Here is a 22,669-nt window from a genome sequence, read left to right on the forward strand (position 1 = left end):
AATAACAATAAAAAATCTTCCTCATGTAAGACGAACTAATATTCATTGTTGCATTGTTGATCTTCTTCGTCATCTGATTCACTTTCCATGTTATTATTATACTTGAAATTATATTTTTATTATTATTTTTACAGAATATATAGGATGAACATATATTTAAGGTTGGAGCTTTTAAGAACGCAATAACTTCTGTAGGAAGTGTTTTTGTCCAAGCAGTTTGTGTCTATTCTGTATGTTCAAGCTTGATAATATAGTGCCAGATAGCTCTATTAAAAACGTCAGTAATATTATTTAGCCTGCAATTTTTCCTAGCATGAGAACGTCGCGCAGTGGGGCCTTTTCGCATTTCACATTGCAAAAATCATAGCTTCTAAACCAATAAAGCGATTTAAAAAATGTATTATCATAATAAAAAATACCTCAAGCTTCAAAATTAATGTTTGCCAAGAGTGCTGGGTGTTCGTAATGCTGTAATGTTCAAAGTCAAAGTCAGAAAATATTTCCAAGCATGTTATTCCTTTAAAAAACCCGATTTTCTTCAATCAGAAACGGAATTTTTCATTGTTTTAAACGACTATGTAACATTTTTTAATGTTTTAATTTTATTTTCTTAAATAAATACAAAAAGTAAAAAAAAAATTTTTTTTAGGTTAATTTTGCAAATTTGCTTTTTTTTTCAAAATAATTTTCAATATTTTCATCAATATCTAATAAACTCAACATTTCGGGACTATAGTTGCTATTTTCCGATCAAGAGGGTTTAACTTTACATCATATTGAGGTGACCAAATGCAAGATCCATACTCTAAAATAGAAGAACTTTAGTTGTATAGGGGCCTTTTGACCATCTTTTAATGAAACCCATAACACTCATGGCTTTGCGACCATGGTGGAAATATGGGTGTTATAATTTAACTTATGGTCCATAAGTTCGCCCAAATCATTCATATAATTTAGACGTTCTAAAGGACTATTGCTTAAAAAATTAAGTGACCAGTTGAGGAGTCATTAACTTACATTTAGAAGTGTTAAGATTTAATAGATTAAGTTTAATCAGTGTCAGTTGACACCAGGATTGAAAGTTTTTAAGATCAGGTTGTAGCCGACTAAATGAATCTGTATATTTATAAGTAAGACAAAGCTTGACATCGTCCGCATACATAAACACGCGCGAATGAACAATGGCTTATGGAAGATCGTTAATGAATAATGTAAAAAAGCAGAGGGCCAAGATGACTACCTTGAGGTACACCAGATGTTACAGGAATGGAATTGGAAAAAGAAGACTTAAAAAGTACCTTCTATTTTCTATTTGTTAAATATTCTCGAACCGAAGAAAGGAAAAGATGTGGAAACCCAATGTCGTTCAGTTTAGAAAGTAATAGAGTATGATTAACAGAATCAAAGGCTTGTCCAAGGCAAAGTCATCAACCCCTTGATAATTATAAAGGTAAATTCTAAAAGGTAAGTGGTTGTAGTTTTGCGTTTCACAAACCCATGTTGGGATGGCGAAATAATAGAGCTGCAAAAATGTTGCAATTGAGAAGTTATAATTTTCTCAAAAGCTTTCGGAATAGCGGACAATTTTGAAATACACCTATAATTAGAGGCTTCCTACTTTTTGCCATTTTTTTGCAAAGGAATGATATACGACTCCTGCCAAATAGATGAAAAAAAGGAAGATTCGACTGATAATAAAAACAATTTGAAAATGGGTTTACCATCTGGCTCGGAGAATAAACAGGTTTAACTAGTTTGAGTTCGCTCATTAATCACTGAATCGAAAATGCAATTACCCTTTTTTAAATGATAAGGATACAAACCTGCCCGATATTCGGTTGAGAAATAAGTTGTTTTGAAAAACTCACCAACATATCGGCAATTGCCTGATTAGTGCTCGCTTTTTTATTTTAAAAGGACAAAAAAGATGGGTGCACAGAGGTCTTACGTTTAGAGTTAACAAAATTCATAATAACCCCTTCAGTTATTATGTTATGTGTATTAAGCATCATGAATTTTGAACGAGAGCGTGATGTATACAGAGCGTGATCTGATGAACGACGTGCTTTTTTAAACTTCTTATAATATCGAGTCTTCACATTTTTTAAATTGGATAAGCTTCGAGAGAACCAGAGAGGTATTTTAAAACGCTCCTGCCTACCAAGAGGCACACAAATACCAAAGAGTGAATTCAGAGTATAATAAAAGAAGCGAACAGCTGAGTCCATATCTCTAAAATTTAACTTTCCCATCGAAATATTCGAGACGTTAACTTTCTTCCTAAAATAGGCCATTACATTATCAGATGTGACAACAGGGTCTAGCCTAGAAACAAATATATGTTTCTTTGGTGTTATGCCAACGAGAGGCCGCTGTCCCGAAGCGTCAGCCGCAACAGTAACGTTGGACAAGTCACCCACTGCAGCAGTCAACTTGTACACGGGGCCCTCGATTCTTTTAGAACTGTCGACAATTTCCATTGGAATGGGTAATTGCCCGGACACATCGGACACTACAATAGGCATCGTAAGAGATCATTCCCAGGTGATACCGTTAATTCCTTACGAATCACATTCACAACCGGTCTCTTAAACGATATCAATTGCTGTACATTAGGAGTGGACGGTGCATGAGGCCGGTCGGGAACGATAAGAGATGCTGGCGGATCAACAGATAAAGAAACACCCCAAGGACTGGTTCGTTTACGTTTCGGAGACTCCTTCATAAACGATAAGCTTCTGAACTGAGTCTCCACCGCAGTAAACTCCGCTTGGAGTTTATTAAAACCTGCCCTTAAAGTGTCATCTCTAGTCCGCCTCATGAAAGAGCGCATCTCATTCTCGACCTCCCGGCAAGAATCACATCCATATTTTAAGCCACCACCTTTAGCAATAGACTCCTTGATTTTGCCGGTGTAACCTGCACACTTAACGTGAACCGCATTGTCACACAACCAACAAAGAATATAATCATGGAAGTCAACCGCATTAGTGGCAACTATGCAATTATTTTTTGAGCAGACAACCATTTTCTTAAAAAGTTACATTTATTTTAAAAAAGGAATAAAAAAAATAAAAAATAAAAGTTGTAAAGGTAAAAAATCTGTGTTAAAAATATTGTGGCAGGATAGACGGTCACACTTGCGCGCTTGCTACTCTTCGATCCCAGTATTTTAATTGACTCTGAGAGGGAGAGAAGTTCAGCGCGTCTCTGGTGTGAGCCAGTCGTTGCTGAGCGTTGAGGAGTGTGAGACATATATCGAGAGAACACAAAAGACAACTACGATAAATAATAACTATAATTAACAATAACTACAATAAATAAATAATAAGTGCAATACAAAATAAAATAAACAAGCTCCTAAACACTCTGACATCCGTCTATTCATCTACCGCCCACAATATACTGACCCGTTTTGACACAAGGGCTAATGTGCAGAGTAAGCCTTCACAACAAAAGAAATTAACAAGCAAGAATACACAAAAACACGTATCACAGAGTCGCGGGTAGGCAAAAGAGGAGAGCGCAAATCAAACAAGAATAGGAAAGAGCGGGAGAGCGCGTCAAATTGAACACATGCAACAACAATTTGTACGCAAGCGCGCGAGAGTTAGTTACAACGGAAAAGACACAAAAGACATAAACAAAGCAACAAGACCTCTAATGCAAGTATTGTTGTAAGTTTTTGATTTATGTATATTTAAACAAAATCACAAAAGCGACTGATACTGAATTCGCGATATAAAAATAAAATTCGGATGCTGAAATTATTATTAAGCCGATAATGAGATTTAAAGTTATAGGAGAGTTTTAAATCGCGAGAAAAAAAAATTAAATTTGATAAGCGCAAAAAAAACACGTCCGTCCTGTGCAACGAGTGAAAAGTTAATATGTGAGTTAAGTAAACTCAACTAAGTTTATTGATTTTATTATGGTAAAAGTAGTTTGGAAAAAAGTTACAAATATTCTTAATCTGCTACTTCGGTTCACTTGTTTCTCTCTCACTGCTGCTGCTTTTTCGACCCTCCAACTTCAACTGTGTCTCTCTCCTGTGATATTTTGCTGTCTAATGCAGGGGTAGGCACAAAGAGAGCCAGTTCTAACTGTCAGTGTATGTGTGTGCTCCACCAAGCACTCCACATCGACTCCGTTGACAGGTATCCTCTTCATACGCGTTGCGGCACGAACAACATTAATGATTGCAGCTGAACAAAGGTAATTTTTCGCCATATGTCCCTTTTTATTGCACAGAAAACATTTCGTATCGGCATCGCAAACCTTACGAAAATGCTCAACTGACCCACAATTAAAGCAGTGCTTTTTCTTATCTGAGACATGAAGCAATCTCTTGATTCGTCTAGTTGGGCAAAAGAGGTTTCGCCGATCTTTCGGCAAGGCGCTCATACACATCATACTGCTCCAGAAGCTCTTAAAAAGAGTTGCATCCATAGAGAGTATATCTAAAGACGTAGCGGATTACGGACTGCGCATCAACGTCACCAACCGCAGCCAGCTTTCTTATCTGAAGAAGATACTCGTGAAATGACTCCTGATTCTGTTTTTAGCGATTACGTAGCTCTGCGTGAATCTCGGCGCTGCATTTTCTTCGTTGATCAAATTCATTCTCCAGCATCATCCGTAGCTCCGAATATTGGCATACCAGAAACAACTTTGCCGTTTTGGTCATTTTGGCACGGGCTTGTACTACATTTGCTTTATGTTCAGGCCATATGCCTCAGCTTTTAATTCAAAGTTCTGAAACCAATGTTTCACCGGAATCGTTTCGCCATCAAACTCAGGGATGATTTTCTCAAAGCTTTCCGCTGCGATTGTACCATTGTTTCTATTCTGCTCGTTTGATCCACCTTTCAAAACGAGCAACTGCACCAGTTCCTGCAGAATTTTAGTATTATCAGCCATGGCCTTAATTCCTGTAGCACTAACTTTGCCTCCAGATGCAACTTCATCCAGCTTTAAGTCGTCACCATCTTTGTCTGCCATTCTCTAAACTGCCTTCTTTGCTTTCGATCTGGTGTGGTATGGTTGTCGCACTCTCACTATCTGTATTCTAGAACGCTTTGCTTGTACTGCCGTCCCTTTCATCGGCGTCACTCAGCAAATTCACGGTAAAACTTTTGAGACTCCTCAGGCCAATTTTGAGACACCTCCGGAGTCCGGACACCTCCAAATAACTTGCACTTTCCAAATTAGGACGAGCCCCCAAATGTGAGTTAAGTAACTAAGTTTATTTATTGTATTAATGTAAAAGTAGCTTGGAAAAAAGTTACAATTATTCTTAATCTGCTGCTTCGGTTCACTTGTTTCTCTCTCACTGCTGCTGCTTTTTCGACTCTCCAACTTCAACTGTGTCTCTCTCCTGTGATATTCTGCTGTCTAATGTACTCTCTGTTGTTCTGCTGTTAACCTTTGTTGTTCGTGATCATCTGTCCGCTTGCCGCTGTTAAATCTCTGTAACTCTCCATCGTACCTTACATACAGTGTTGGAAGAAATAATAGAAACGGCAACCTTTTTATACCCTTGCAAAAAGGGTATATTAATTTTGGTCAGAAGTGTGCAACGCATAGAACGAAGCATCTCCGACCATACAAAGTATATACATATATTCTTGATCAGCACGACGAGACGAGTTCAACTAGCCATGTCCGTTCGTCCGTCCGTCCGTCCGTCCGTGTGGATCAACGCAAACTCCTCCTAGACCGTAAGAGCTAAAGAGCTGAAATTTTGCACGTAGGCTTGTATATACTGCAGTTTCACGATAATAGCACAGAAAATAACGAAGTTATTGTGAAAAGTCACTGTTTGTGACTTTGGCGTTTGTATGGTAGCTACATGATATAGTGGTCCGATCCGGCTGAATCCGAGATATACAACCCCTGCAGTATATACAGGCCTACTTTCAAAATCAGCTGTGTAGCTCTTACGGTCTAGGAGGAGTTTGCGTTCATCCAGACGGACGGACGGACATGGCTATTTGAACTCGTCTCGTCGTGCTGATCAAGAATATATATATACTTTGTATGGTCGGATATGCTTCGTTCTATGCGTTGCACACTTCTGACCAAAATTAATATACCCTTTTTGCAAGGGTATAAAAATTTTCAATCTATCTTTGTGTACCATTTGTTTCTTATTCCTATTATATTTAATTAAATTGTTATCCCTATCTTCTATTTCTTCTATGGTATATGGGCCTAAATACTTAGGTTCTAACTTATTTTTAGCTTTATGCTGTTCTAACATAATTCTGGCTCTTTTATAGGTCTGTTCTAATTTAAATTTTGATTCCTTAGCATAATCTTCTATGTTATAAAGTGGGTTTATCTTATCTATACTATTAAAATGTTTGTGTAAATTTGAAGTTGTACCAAATACCAACTCATATGGACAATAATCATCTTCCATAGAGGGTGTTGTATTGAAATCGTAAAAATTCTTTTGTCTCTTATTGGTATTATTACAAGATATTTTGTTAGATGCGTATTTATTTCCTTGTTCTGACTTTGGGAGTGGACCGATCGTGTCCACATTTACCCTATCGAAAGCCAGTTGTGGCGTTTCGGTTATAGTCAATAGATTTTTGTATGGTTGATTATATATGCTTTTTGACACTTATTACATTTTTTTATATATTGAGATATATCTCGTGTCATATTCTAGTAATGCCTTTTTATTTTGGCTATTGTTCTTGATATTCCAGTATGACCTCCTTGTATGGGGTCATCGTGGAATGTAAACAGTATTGCGTCTTTTTCTTTATCATTATTTGATAATAGTTTCAAAGATCTTTTTGCTCGGTGCCACTTTGACTTGGCTGATATTGAGAATACCGGCTTCTTTTTCAAGCCTTTGAAAAAATTGACCTAAGTCGAGAATTCCATTTGTATACATATCGCAAATATCAATTCTTGCTATAACTTTCTTGCCATGTTTGAATGTGTTCGAGGAATCAGTTATTCGCAAGGTCACTTTTTCTTACTTCGTCATTTACAATGACGAATATACGTTGGGCTTAGAAGCATTACGAGATTTGTTTTGCAATCCTCCATATTATTTCCTTTTTCTTTTCCTGCGCAGGAATTTGACTGTTTACTTTGATTTCTGGTAGTGACTTAAAAATTTGTTATCGGCTTGTATGTTTTGATAATTTTCTATAATTTTTATTGTAGGTTGGTTCATCATGCATCAGTCTTAGTTTTTGTTTATAAAAAAAATCAAAGAAGCTAACATCGGCTATGCCGAAGTTTGTATACCCTTGCAGTCCCTGGTAATTATAATTTTACATGTTGAAAATTTGTTTTCTGCAACTCAATTCATCAATATACAAACAAAACAATTTTACTCTCATATTATCACATATGCAAATTTCATAGCATACTCGATTTTTATGAAAATGTTTCTTCTAGTTCTTCTAGAGCTATATTATATAATGGTCCGATCCTTATGGTTTTCATACTTTATTTTTGCCGGGTAATAAAAACCCACAAAAAAAAATGTCAGTCCGATAGCTCTTAAGACGGCTGAGTAAAACGCGTACGCACAGACGGACAGACGGACATGGCTATATCGACTCAGCTTCTCACGCTGATCAAGAATATATATACTTTATGGGGTCGGAAACGTCTCCTTCTGTGCGTTACAAACATCTGATCAATTTTATAATACCCTCTGCAAGGGTATAAAAAATTATTCGTTGTTATTGATTCGGTTTCCAGTCCCAACACATCACTATATTTCTTAACTTCGTAAGTTGGCTGTGAAATTGTGTCGGAAAATTTTTAGATAGTGTTGTTAGTACTGTTTTTTCTCTCCAGTTTGGGTTAGTTTCAACTACTTCATAGCTTGAAAGTGGTTCATATTTTAAACTTTCTAGGTTTATGCTTTGAACTATTTTTGTTGTATTTAGCAATCTTATGACTGCGTTTTGTGAGTTTGTTATGGTATTTGCAATGTAAATACCACTCTGAGTTTCTTGATTTCGAATCAATACACGGACTTCTTGTGAATTTAACTCAATTTTTCGGACAACTTGGGATCTTGCTGGCAAAACTACTGAATTGTTACCAGAACTGTACGATATTGGTACATATATCGGATATTTTAGATTATTGGGTCTAATTATTAACCAGTCTTCGGACGGATTGAAATTAAATTGACACTTGTATTTTCTGATGAAATCGATTCCTATTATTCCATTGTAGCTTGAGTAAACGCTTGGGATGATCAGCATCGACAAAGCCTTCAGGTTGTCGCATATAAACAACATCTTGTAGCTCACTATTGAGGTAAGCTGCAGAGACATCCATCTGATGCAAGTGCATCTCGTGCTCCACCGCCAACGCAATCACCAGTCTGATTGAGGAATAACGTGCAACCGGGGAAAAGGTTTCCTTGTAGTAAATTCCATATTGTTGACCACACCCTTTTGCGACCAATCTTGCCTTGAAACGCTGAACTTTGCCACTCTCATCTCGTTTGGTGGTAAAAACCTATTTACAACCGATAACCCTTTTGTTTGCAGGAAGATCAACCAAACTCCATGTCTTAATATTTTCTAGGTTTTCATACTCCTTCTGCATTGCTGATTTAAAGATTTCCGACTGCTCTGACTTAAATGCCTCATTTATACAGGTAGGAACAATAACGTCTTTAGCATCTAGTACATTCAGCATATTGTACTCTTTTCGTGGACGACCAGCACGCCCAGTGCGAACAATCTTCGGTCTCCCTGGCCCTCTTCGGGTATATGCTTGCTTCTCCTAAGCACTTTCTTCGTCACCACTTTGGTCATCAACAATTGAAATTTGCTGCTCCACAGAATTTTCTTGGATTTCATCAATATGCTTGCAATCAAGTTTTTCACTTGGCTGAAAGATTACTCCAACTCTTTCATGAACTTGTGCTCCAAAATCACGACATCTCGCTGCTTCCCTTCGCCGAAAACTTGTTCTTACTTGTTTCATCTAATACAATAGCTTACATACTAAATACTTTAAGATGAGATACGCTCGGCTTTTTCCCATACCAAACCTCGTGTGGAGTATTGTCAGGCAAAGTTGCAGTTTCTGCTCTATTCCGTAAATATGCAGCCGTCATTATTGCCTCGCCCCAAAAAGATTCGCCAACTCCAGCATGCACTATCATGCTTCGCGCCATCTCCACCACGGTTCTATTGGAGCGTTCCTCCACACCATTTTGTTGTATAGTGTGGGGAACAGTTAGTTGTCTTTTTATTACATGGCTCAACAAGAACTGTTCAAATGCATCGCTCAGGTACTCACGACCGTTGTCGCTTCGTATGACTAGCATTTTGAAATCTTTGAATTTCTGGAAAATATCGCTCTTATTCTTTAATATGTTCAACGAAACATAACGTGATTTATTGTCTATGAATGTTGCGAAATAGCGCGCGCCACCTTGTGACGCTGTACGCATAGGTCCACAAATGTCTGTATGAATCAAGCCCAACAATTCCTTTGAGCGGCTTTCCGATAACTTCGGGAACTTCTTAACGCAAATTTTACTTTTTGCACACGTTTCACATACAAGGTCATTTGTACTACACACTCTAGCACTTAAGACCATAGACCATTTCCAGCTTAATCATTTTATTTAAACTATCGAAATTTAAATGTCCGAACCGATCATGCCATTTGACCAGCTGATTTACATTTGTTTCTGCAGCAAACACTGTTTTTGTTTTACTTTCAAGCAAATACAAGTCGTTGTGTTTCACTGCGATCACAATTGTTACTGTCTTTAACAAACACTTTGTACTACACACTCTAGCACTTAAGACCATAGACCATATCCTGCTAAATCATTTTATTCAAACTATCGAAATTTAAATGTCCGAATCGATCATGCCATTTCACCAGCTGATTTACATTTGCTTCCGCAGCAAAAACTGTTTTTGTTTTACTTTCAAACAAAAACAAACCGTTGTGTTTCTCTGCGATCATTAAATCACGATTGTTACTGTCTATAACAAACACTTTGTTTTTGACAAAAATTACTCTTAAGCCATTTTCTGTTGCCTTTGATATCGAAATAAACTTACATTGTAAGTTCTTTACATACATATAGCACGTCAACCAATACGATCTTGATATTTTTTTTTATTTTAGTTCCACTGTACCGCAACCTTCGGCTTCTATATAACTGTCGCCTGCTAACTTGATTTTCTCTTTGTTCTGTTCTTTTCGATCGTGTTATTTTTTTCTCTTTCGAACTATACTTCGACGCGAAATGCCCGCGACGACCGCACAACCAACATTCAATGTTTTTTGTTTCTCTCATTGCTTTGTTCTTTTTACCGTTTTCTGGAATACATTTGATTCTCACTTTTCTCGGATACTTTGCCAATCTTGCGTCTCTCTTCTTCTTCAAGCAATTTAATTTTTAGAGCGCTTAGCGATGGCAACGAGTCCCGCGTTTCTATGGCAACTAAAAAAATTTTCAAAATCATTACATAAACTCGCTAACAAAATTATTACGAGCATTTCATCAGCTACTTGTTCCCGAATTTCATTTAATTTTTCTACATTAGAAAAATTATTCAGATGCTCTCGAGGGAGGGGGAAAGGGTCACGATCTCGAGCTCGCAACTTTTAGACAGAGGGTCGGCCAAGTACCGAATTTTGCGGGGGAGAGAGGGAAAAATGGTCGCGATCTCGAGCTCGCAACTTTTAGACAGAGGGACGGCCAACTACCGAATTTTACGGGGAGGGAAAAAAGGGACGCGATCAAGAGCACTCATCAATAACAACCCTTATTTTTTACTTGTCCCTCACTCCCTCTGCCAACAAGTTGAGATCTCGAGCTCGATTGCTCGCTCTACCCAAAAAATGTCGTTTATGACCCGTCATAAAACTCGAGACACACAAATTTTTGTGTGCGTCGAGACCAAAAATTACATTTTTCTCTGCCCAGCCTCTGCCGGTAAAGAGCCACGGGGGCCAAAAGAGCCACTACGTGCCCATCCTTGTTTTATACCATTGATCTGCGACGGACTTACGCACAAAAATATACTTGCGAGAGTCTTTATTGTCAAACAACGCCTTTTGTTCAGCCGTATCAGACGCATCTTTCTTTAACCGACCACAAGTCACCGAACACAAATTAGAATGAATCAGCAGACTTTTCATCTGTACTGTCCATACACTATAATTTTCACTATCTAGTTTTTCGATTGAAAATTGTGCACTCATCTTGGAAAAATTATTTAATCACAAACTTTAAATAATACAACGAATCTCATACAAGTCTTTCCGACCAAGCCGCATAGCTTTTACTTTCTGCTGCCTGGGCTCATAACCTATTCGAGTAGAGGTTTATTAGAGACTAAATTCATACATAAGAATATTCGCTGCAGCGCAGGCAGCGAGAAAATGAATGTAAAACAGAAATGAAAGAATGTCCGTTACAATTCACAGATCGGATCATTCGAGAATAATAAGAAAGAGATAGACATATTGCGGTGGATACATACATAATTGGTAACTTCTTGACTAATTCCCTGTATGTTTATAATTTGGTTTGTTTGTATACATTGAACAATGGCGTAATTTTATTTTTAAATGGATTTAAATGGTGGATTAAAAATTTATCCACCTCCACTGCGGCCTCTTCGGTGGCGTGAATAATTTCTGCCTCGTTGGGCTCTGTGGGTATTGTTATTGTTCCAGTTCGAGTTGTTTCTCCAGTTACCATTGTTATTATAGCGGCGTCTACCGCAGTCATTATGCTAGGCAAAAAAAAAAATAATTTTGAAAATTGTTTGTGGAGCGTGACTCTACCGAAAGAGTGGTGAATCTAGCGATGGCTTCATTAGCTGAATCAAAGTTTCCTGATTCCATTAATATCTGGACTCTTTGACTTTTGGTATGGCTTACCATAGCATTTACTGCCACTTTGATAGTGTATTTTATGGCTTGGCCGTTTGAAAGACCATTCGAAATATATGTGCCTTTAAGGGTATCGGCCAATTCAGTAATCTCTTTTGTGTATGAAACACAGTTATTGGGGTTTCTCTGCAGATTTCTAATTTTTGCTGTTAAAAGATTTACTGTTTCGCCCTTGAAGATTGTTGACAGTTTTTGTATTAGTTCATCAATCGTTGTTTCAGAGTTTAGGGTATTACCCGCTTGACCTTATAGTTTGGATTTTATAATTTCGATAGCGTTTCTTTTATGGTGTTAAGTACGCGAATCGCTCCAAGGAAACCCGGTAAATTTTTGATGTCACCATCAAAGTATGGTAGAAGTCGGTGGTGGATTTTAAGTTTTTACTTCTATACTATGTAAACTTATACTGGAGTTAAATCAGAAACTTCTTTGAATGTTATCTGATGTCGCATTAGGCTAATGTTGCTTTTTCCTTGCAATCATTATAGAAGGCTAGAGCTGCTGCTTTATACCTGCTTGAAAGATATTATGTTCCCCTTCAGGCATATCCTCATATTTAGGTTTCCTTGACAATATGTATATGCTACTTTTATGGATTTTTCCATAAGGTATACAATATATTTTTTAAACTTGTAGTTGTTGGCTATCCAGTACTTAATTTCCTTGTATTTGTAATTTGTTTCATTTGAGTGTATCAGAAAATCAAGGAAGGGATGTACTTTTGGCGATATTTTGTTTCTATCTCACTTATATTGTTCAATATGTATTTAGAAACTTGGGTAAAATAAAAAAAAATCAAAGAAGCTAACATCGGCTATGCCGAAGTTTGTATACCCTTGCAGTCCTTGGTAATAATAATTTTACATGTTCAAAATTTGTTTTCTGCAACTCAATTCATCAATATATATACAAACAAAACAGTTTTACTCTCATATTATCACATATGCAAATTTCATAGCATACTCGATTTTTATGAAAATGTTTCTTCTAGTTCTTCTAGAGCTATATTATATAATGGTCCGATCCTTATGGTTTTCATACTTTATTTTTGCCGGGTAATAAAAACTCCCGAAAAAATTTCAGCCCGATAACTCTTAAGACGGCTGAGTAAAACGTGTACGCACAGACGGACGGACAGACGGACATGGCTATATCAACTCAGCTTCTCACGCTGATCAAGAATATAGTATATACTTTACTTCTCCTTCTGTTCGTTACAAACATCTGATGAATTTTATAATACCCTCTGCAAGGGTATACAAATTTTTTGTTGTTGTTGGGCTTCATCCATTAGGTAGAAGCAAAGCGTGCCTGCTGCATTTGAATACGTATGATACTGTGAGGATGAAACTCATCTTAACCCTAGTTCATCCCTGAACTCGGAAATCTTCTCCCGATTTATCAAGGTAAGCTAACCTAATCTGTATTAAGCTTATCGCTTCTAAAAACCTTAATTAAATTAGATACTATGTTGGGATTCCTATGTACTATTTTGCTGAAATACCTATTCAGTGTGCTCATTTTTTTTTAATCGGTTGACATTTGAAATATTTCAAAAAAAAATTTTTTATTTGTTATATTTTTTGGTAAATTTTATTAAAATGTACTTTTTATAACAATTGATATGTTGTTTAGACCTTATCCAGATTGTTAGCATGACTTAAGGCTCTTTTTGTTACACATTTATTGTATAGTCTGTATGCTTTATACAATACATATGCGCTCATAATTATTGCAATTATTAATAAAAGTACATTTGTCAGTTAACATTTGATGACTCTATTTTATTAATTACATTTGCAGTGGAGTCCACTGTCTTTGTATCTATCAGACCCATCTTGGGTACGACAAATGTGTCATCAACTTGTTTATTTTGTTGTTAAACATGTAAATTTTTTTTTTTATTATAATATTTTTTTTTTCTTCAAATTTTAAGGCTTATCATATTTATCATCTTATTTATGCGTATATGGTTTTATTATTTGTAGGAATATGTATATGTATATAAATATATTTTTATATATATTTAACATTTTCTTTGTTCTGCTTCTCCTAATTGTCCCTATTCGATCAACGCAGTGATCTCCTGTCTACTTGGCGTGTGGCTTTATGGGCCACACTCTAGACCGAGCAACGCAATTATCGCTCAGTTTAACTAGTAACATATAAATTTTTTTTAAACAATTTTAATTTAGGATTTTTAGTTGTTTAGTTGTTGGGCGCTTTTTGTAGCGCTACCGGTCCTACTGCGTCCAGGGTCTAGCTTGTCGCGCTAGACGGTGCCGGTGCTGGTCTTCGCACTGGCTGATGGGGCGCCGGTGCTGGTTTCTGCTATTTGTCTTCGGCGTCTAGCTTGTCGCGCTAGACGGTGCCGGTGGTGTCTTCGCACAGGCTGATGGGGCGCCGGTGGTGGTTATCTTTATTAATTACTTTTATATTTTTAGGCGTAATTTTTGTAGAGGTTGAGCCTTTTTGCTGAATCAACTCAATGTTGTCTAGTTCAGCTTGTAATTTGTTGCCTTATGCCCAACATATTGTTGTGTCGGTGGCAAACAGTAACTTAAGAAGTTCGGCTTTCCTTTGTTTTAGCCGATTCTTAACTCCGCTACGTCTTGGCATTGCTCATCACCTCTACTCACTCGGATTTCTCTTCTCACTCAGCAAGTAGTTTGCTTGTAGTTTTAACTTTTAGTTGTCTTTAATTTATGATTCTTAATTCGCTAACAATGGCCAAGTATAGCTAAGACCGCCTAGCTGCGCTGCCAGTGACGCCGGCAGAGGAGCGGTCTGCTTATGTATAATTGTATGAATGTATATAAGTATGCATGCTTTCATAAAAGTATGTATGTATGTATGTATATAAGTAAGATGAGTGAGGTTGTATCATGTTGCATATTGGGAACAGAGTGGTCGCGGGTGTTAGATTCGCCGACTCAGCTATGTCCAGCACCATGCTATGGGGGCATGGCACTAGACTGTAGTATACATACATAAATATTGTAACAAAGTGATACAATATGTTTATAATATTATTAATTTATTTCACTAAGTACAGTGATCACTTGATATTATAGAACATCCTACAATGAGTCGCACCAGACTAGACTTGCATTCGTATTCTAGTAACCGTAGAATTATGCTTGGTGTTATTTTTATGCACAATCTATTAATTGGTGATATTGACTCGCCTGAGTTGTTGGCTCAGGTTATTCTGTCGGTACCATGTAGACGGAGTAGACATCCTATTATACCTTTAACCCTTAGTCGTTGTTCTTCTAACTATGTCTTGCATGAACCTGTTAGGGTACTCTGCTCTGATAACAACCTTCTATTCCCTGTAATCGACTCAGAGTCTTCTATCCTTTCCTATTTAGTTAATAGATATCTATAGTATTATTTGTTTGTCTGTTTTTTCTATTGTGTATTTGTCCACGCGTTTCGTGCCGTGAGTTATACGGCTGCACCCCCTCATTCGGTCGGGTGGGAGGATGTCAGTTATCTACTTGGGCTCGCAAGTACAAAAAAATTTCATTTCATTACCAGGATATATGACGTTCCCGTACGCCTTATTTAGTTGCTTAGTGTTAATATATTGTTGTTTTTTTTAGATTTTTCAATATGTAGGCTAAGGCTACATTATTAGATTTTTACCGGGTCTTTGTTTGACACATTCTTCAGTTTATTTTCTATATTGACTTCTTGCTGCACGTCGACTGATTCATTATTTTTCCTGTTTTTCACAGATGTTGAGGCTGCATACAGAAGTAAAGCAGTAGACAAATCATTTTCTTGTAAAGCTATTTGCCTGCTTAGACATGATCCGACCTCTGTATACTTTAATTTTGGGCGGCCTATTTTGGAAGGTGATCAATTTTTGATACCCTCCATATCGATTTGTATTTCCAAACTTTTTAAAAAACATTCTGAGAAAAAATTTACCTAATTTGATTCAGATCTCTGTGATGTTTGCAAAAATACCGTATAACAGCTAGAGACATCAAATTTGATTTATAGACTCGTTTAGTTAGCGCGCAGAAACTAATTGTTTAAACTTTTTGCCACGCCCACGGAATTTACATAAAACTGATTTTCTTAAAAACTTTGACAGCTACCGACATTAAATTTGGTATGCAGACTAGACGCGCAAATATTGGCTATTTAAAAATTTTACCACGCCCACTTCCGCCCCCCGCAAATTAAACAAAAGTGATTTTCTCGAAAACTAACAAAGCTAAAGTTACCAAATTTAGTATGTACACTGGCTTAGTATGCGCGCAGAGTATACATCTTTTTATATTTTGCCAAGCCCACTTCCGCCTCCATAATTTAGAAAAAACCGATTTCCTCCTGTAGTGTTTTGACTATCGCATTCAAATTCGGCAGACTAATTAATCTTATCTATTTCTATCAAACTACCAAATTGAACGTAGCACGTATGAACGTAGCACATAGTATCAAGCATGTAAAAACAATACGCATACATTTGGTTTTCGAAATTTAAAAAAATTTGTTTCACCTGGGGTATGGTATACCCAAGTCGACGAGTCGACTTAATTACTTCATTTGTTGTTTTTACAAAAAATCGCAACTTTAAAGCTAAATATTGGGCAATTTCAACAATCAATCTTGGATTTTTTTGTTTTATCTGAAAAGTATGTTCTTTATTAATTAAGGCAGACTCGGCTAAAAAATGCGCTACAGGTATAAGGAAGAAGAAGAGCGCATGCATATTTGCCTGTGGCTTGTTTGTTATTAATTGATAACATTGCGTAATGCTGTTTTGCAAATACTACCTTTTTACCTGATTTGGAAAAACATGTAAATGTTTTTTAAGTTGATGAAAAATTGGTCCTAGTTGCAGGTTGTTTCTTTTTCCGTTTACCTAATTGTATGTAAATATTAAGTTTTTAAACTAATGAAAACTTCTACCTAGTTAGTTAAAGAAAAGTAATAGAAAGTGCGAATAATTCCTCTTGTTTGCGACAGTTTATTTTTAACTTCATAATTGGAAACACCTTAAATCCGGACTGAATAGTATTTGTCAATATAATTCAAGACAGTTTTGTTTATTTGTGCAAAATGTTGCTAAAGAATGAAAGGATTTTGAAAGTTCTCCACGAGTGTGTAAACCCAAATGATTTTGAAATGGGATTTCTGAAGGAGATGGGCGTTTCATTCGAAAACGCTAGTACGAAGCTTAAGGTAAAAATCAAATATACACACTATAACTTAAGGCGAGAATGGATCGCAAGCGGCAGAAATCTGGCAAATTTCAAAGATTCGTAGCAGGAAGATGTTCAACCATCTAACCGGCTCACGCAAAGGATTTAATAGAATATCAGTGTTTTCCAATTGGAGAGCTATCCGAAGAAGCACAGGAATGTAAAAACAAGGACTACAAAAGGTTAAGATACACTAATAGATTAAAAACTTCTCGTGTTAGACAAAATAAAGACCCTTTTAACATGCTGGCAGCCTCTTCGGACCCACTTATTGCATCACTGGGACACGTGCGATCACGAAAGGATTTGGAAAATAGCAACTATAGTCCCGAAATGTTGAGTTTATTAGATATTGATGTAAATATTGAACATTATGTTAATAAAAAAAGACATCAATAGCAAATATTCAAAAATTAATATAAATATTAATATAATAAATATGATTTGGGATGAAAAAAGAAATCGTTTTCATTCATACTTTAGGGGAAAAACATGCTTGGAAATATTTTTTGGCTTTCATTTTGAAAATAGAGAAACTCTTTATAATTTTTTTAAAATTTTTTAAATCGCTTTATCGGTTTAGAAGCTACGGTTTTCGCAATGTAAACTGCCGAAACACTGTGCGACGCTCAAACCTTCTGCTTACCACCTTTAAATTTAATGACCAGACAGCTAAAAAAGATTCCTAACTTTTGTATCTGTTTAGTTTGTAAATTTTTTTAGTCTACTTATTCTATTACTTCTTCACTCCCACATCCTATCCCTTTATATACCATTTTATTTGTGTGTTTTTTCTACAGTGCTGGAAGAAATAATAAAAACGGCCACCTTTATTTGATTTTAAAACCATTTTTCTAGCGTTGAATAAATTATCCGCCCTAAAAATCAGTGTTTAAAAATGTGGAATATGTAGAATATTTTAATACCCATCGACACTCATTTTGCCGAAAATTTTTCTTTCACTAGTAAAACAATAACTTATTTCGGTTGGGAAAAAAAAATAAAAACTCTCGGTATATTTTCAGTACAAAAAACATTTTAAGTCTCATTAAAGTAAAATTTTGGTTTTAATATAAAATTCATTGTGAATATAACCAAGAAATTTGAGGTTGAAAAAGCGTCACAGCATTAAAATTCGAACAGCTCATCATGCTGGAAGCGAAAAAATCACCCAAAATGTGTTTCAGGCGAATTGCAAAATCGTCCTGTGGCCGTATGAAACAAATGTCAATTTGTTTGAATCTGATGGCAATGTGTTTAAGGGACGGCCAAAAAACCCTGCTTTAAACACACTCCATGGGATATCTTTGCCGCGAAGTTTTGTAATATTAGAATGAAACGAATAAATATTAATTCAAATATTTGTTGAAAACAAAAATTGCTACTTGCCTTGAACCACAACTGTATATTTTTAATTTTAAAGATTATCGTTTATATTTTATCTTTCAGGGAAGTGAAAATATTTATAGCGAGAAGAATACATTTTGTCTTATGGCTAGAGTCCTTAACGGTACTTAAAGCTAAACATTAAAGCTATTATTATTACTATTATTATAAGTATAGGATATAGTTGTAAACTATCAACCCAACTATATTTTACAAGCACTGGCAGTTAAGGCTTTCGGCTTAAACGAGAACTACTTCCCTACAACACTAGCCTATGATTCGAATCCGGATCCTCGTTGTTCAGTTGCCCAAATGACCGGGCCGGTAGATACCGAGGACTGCAAAAGAAAGATATTTATATTGTTGTTGTTGTGCGATTTGTAATTTGAATTTTATTTCTTTATTATAGTCGTCAATGTAGCAAATGTGATCTATACTGTCAGTTGAGAAGGGGACAGTTTTAGGATGTCTTGCACAGACTAATTCAAAAGGGGAATAACCAGTAGTATGAATGAAGTAGGCTAGATATTCATCCCAATCGTAATTGTTAACAGATATGTATTATATGATGTACTCATTGAAGGCTGTATGGCTCCTTTCTATTGTTCCAAGAGATGTGGTGAGCCGTGAAATTAATTTTAGTTCATGTATTCTGTTCCCATATCTGTTAAAATTGTTTTTACTGATCCAACGATGAAAAGGAATTTTTTTCCTTGTAACCGACTTTGCGCATTTGTTTGGTATAGGTATGGATACGATATATTTGGACAAGTCACAGATAATATAAACTGTATATTCATTACCGTTTATTGTTTTTGCCTGCCTCTATTTGTACCTATGTCAAAGGTGGTTGCAGGAGTTGGTGTTATTGTCAGTTTTAAAGTTCAGTTGCACATCTAGAGACATGTGTTGCCGAAAAAATCTTCTTCAGATACGTCATCAAATTCTGATCAAAATTGATGACGAGGTTCTTTTACGAAGTCTGGAAAATGGTGCGCTAGTTTTTTAGTTATGGTAGCATTATGCTTGGTGTCATGTAATTTGTTTATTTTCGTAATCGGACAAATTTTCATTTAATCGGTTTATGTTAGTAATTTGGACGTCTGTGTTGTTGGAAATGAATTTGCGGACGTATGGGTTAGTCTTAGAGGCGATTGTATTCGCAAGGAATACTCCAGGGTGCCATTCTTGATTAAGGTTATTGCAATGCGTACTTTTTTTTCTGTCCTAGATGGAACATGTGTGTTTTGACTGATTACTATTTATACCATGCACACATAGGGTAAAATGGTATATTAAAGTCGCCAAAATGTATGTAACAGGCAGAAGGAGGCTTTTCCGATCCCCGTAAAGTATGTCCGTCCGTCCGTCCGTATAAACTAGTGGATCTCGGAGACTATAAGAGTACGTACAGTTATCGAGTTTATATAAAATTTTTGGGCACGCCCTTTTTCGCCACCGCAAATTAAATAAAACCAATTTTCTTAAAGACTATACTAGCTAGAGACACCGAATTCAGTGTCACCGATTTGGATGAATTTTGGTTGTAGACTTGTTTAGTATTCGCGCAGACTATTTTTATTCAAATTAGTTTGTTTGCCACGCCTCAAACCGCCTACATAGTTTAAAAAAAACTGATTGCATCCAGCAATTTTTGACTAACGAAATCAAATTCGAGTTCTAGTTAGTCTTATTCATTTCTAGCGATCAACCAAATATTATTAAAATTGGACTAGAAACACGCGAAACACACGTATGAACGTGATTTTGTGTGTGCTTGTAAGAGTGAGATAGTCTATGCTATGAAGAGACATGGTATACCAAAGTCAGCGAAACGACTTACTTGCTTCATTATATCCTTGCAAAAAAGGTATATTAATTTTGGTCAGAAAAATAATTTGTTCACCATATCTGAAATTAAAAAGATCAACATATTTAGATGTTTGAAAATTAATTTTAGGTAATTTTTATACCCTTGCAAAAAGGACTATATTAATTTTGGTGAGAAGTGTGCAACGCATAGAACGAAGCATCTCCGACCATAAAAAGTATATATATTCTTGATCAGGACGACGAGACGAGTTCATATAGCCATGTCCGTCCGTCCGTTTGTCCGTCCGTCTGTGTCATAGTGCACAGGTTGTATATCTCGGATTCAGACGGATCGGACCACTATATCATATAGCACCCATACAAACGGCAAAGTCACGAACAGTGACTTTTCTTAAAACTTCGTTATTTTCGGATCTATTGTCGTGAAATTAAATATTTATGAGTTTTATACCTTTAAATGACTGTGCCAAATTTGATCACGATCGGATGACTATAACATACATATAGCTCCAAATTGAAAGATAGCACAGTGGTCTAGTGGTGTTAAAAATCTAAAACTTTTTCTAAAATTTAATAAAAATATAATAAATAAAAAACTCAAAAAAAAATCATTCATATTCAGCCCCCTACTAAAGTTATACATATATAGGAAGCAGAGTCCCTATCTAAAAATAAAAAATAATTTTTTTGTAATTTTTTCACATATGGTTCGCTATTATTTAATATTTATTTTTATTATTTATTTAAATGTTATGTTATTCTAAAAGATGAAGACATTTTTATTTAAAAAAGACATATTTTTAACTTATGTAACTTTCGTTGTCCTGTTATGAATGGATCCGTAGAAAGAAGTAATCAATTGAGTAGATCTTTTGTTGCCACTCGAGAAATTTTTCTCGTATGACTTAGACGAAATTTCTTAATGTCCTTATTTCTCGACTCAGCAGCTTCCTCTGACAACTCCCCAATCGACACCAGAGCGTTTTCAATTATGGATGGTCCATAAATTAAAATTTTATGAACAGTCGGCGGAAGATAATACCATGAATTTGTCCTTGTAAGAGCAGTCGTAGTTTGGAGTGCAAATGTCTTAAATTTTTCCACAATTTTGTATCCTGAAGAAAGTGCTTGCAATATTGTTGCACACCGTTCAATAAGGTCTTCATTTAGGCCTGTTATTTCGGCGGATAACCCAGGATTGCTAAAGAATTTTCTAGCAGTGTTTCCATCATTCGATGTTCCACATCCACCAACCTTCGGGTTATCAACAATCAATTCCATTTCTATACGGAATTCTGTTTGAATTTTTCTTTTTCTTTCCAAAAATTTAAGTTTTCCTTCGTCCACTGTAACTTGCCAGACTTGAACATCAAGTCTGCAAAATAAATCAACGAAATATTTAAAAAAATCTTATATATGCATGAAGTGGTGACAACCCGAATTGAAACCGATCCTGATAAACTTCCATTTGCAAACTTTTCTGAATATTGTTCATATCTATGGGCTTGGCGTTGCATATATAGCATTTTGAGGATGATGTTTGGGTTAAGGCATTACAAATTTTACCATCAACTATTGTAAGTTGTATAATATGCTCAATGACAATCACAAAACAACACAACAAAACGCACAAAGAAGAAGGCGAAGACAAAGACTGAAGAGGATTTCAGCACCGCAAACTAAAACACCATCTTCATCTGTTGAATTCAAAATATGAACTGATTTTATTAACAAACGTATGTGTATATAAAAGAATTCTTAGACTCTAAGAGGCGACAATTGTTCTTAAAAATATCTTAGGGGGTTGAAAATAGTTTATATTTCATGCTCAGCGTCGGTTACTTGATACCGCGCCGCTGTTACAATCTTAAGTGTTTTCCACAGAGTGTGGATGCATGTTTTGTTTGGTTTTTGAGCCATACATGAAATATGAATTTGTATCAGCTATTTATGTTTTTGGAATTAAGCAATAATTGTCATAGGAATCTTTATGACTTATTTTTCTTGTATGTTTTGTATATTTTGCATCCATTTCAGATGAACACGATGTTTATTCTTAAACATTCTGCCAAAGGGCCGCCAAATGTGACGTTTTCGTTTTTGATTTAAATAGTTAGTTGTGTAATACAAATTAATTTTAATATTGTCATTAGTAAGATAACTCTTGTTAAATGATTTGTATGATTTACCAAATTGGTTTACTAATATCACCCGATGCGTAACAATTTTTGTTTCGGGATATCTACCCACTCCTGATCTGTATTACTTTGTTGACTTCTAGCCTTTTTATACGGTGGAGACTT

At 35.9% G+C, this 22,669-nt stretch overlaps 1 protein-coding gene across 2 annotated transcripts in view; it reads left to right on the forward strand.

The window, feature by feature from the left end:
• LOC137586134 (LIM domain transcription factor LMO4.2) overlaps positions 1-22,669 on the forward strand; it is a 225,040-nt gene that overhangs the window by 21,020 nt on the left and 181,351 nt on the right. The window contains exon 1 of one of the 2 annotated variants that reach the window (XM_068302142.1): positions 13,220-13,331. The exons of the other annotated variant lie outside the window; for it this stretch is intronic. The gene's annotated coding sequence lies outside the window, so the exon portion shown is untranslated. Of the gene's footprint in view, positions 1-13,219; positions 13,332-22,669 lie in introns of those variants that run through there. 2 annotated transcript variants of the gene reach the window in all.

The sequence above is a fragment of the Drosophila tropicalis genome, unplaced genomic scaffold (assembly GCF_018151085.1).
Source record: "Drosophila tropicalis isolate 14030-0801.00 unplaced genomic scaffold, ASM1815108v1 contig_905, whole genome shotgun sequence".
In the NCBI taxonomy this organism is placed as follows: domain Eukaryota; kingdom Metazoa; phylum Arthropoda; class Insecta; order Diptera; family Drosophilidae; genus Drosophila; species Drosophila tropicalis.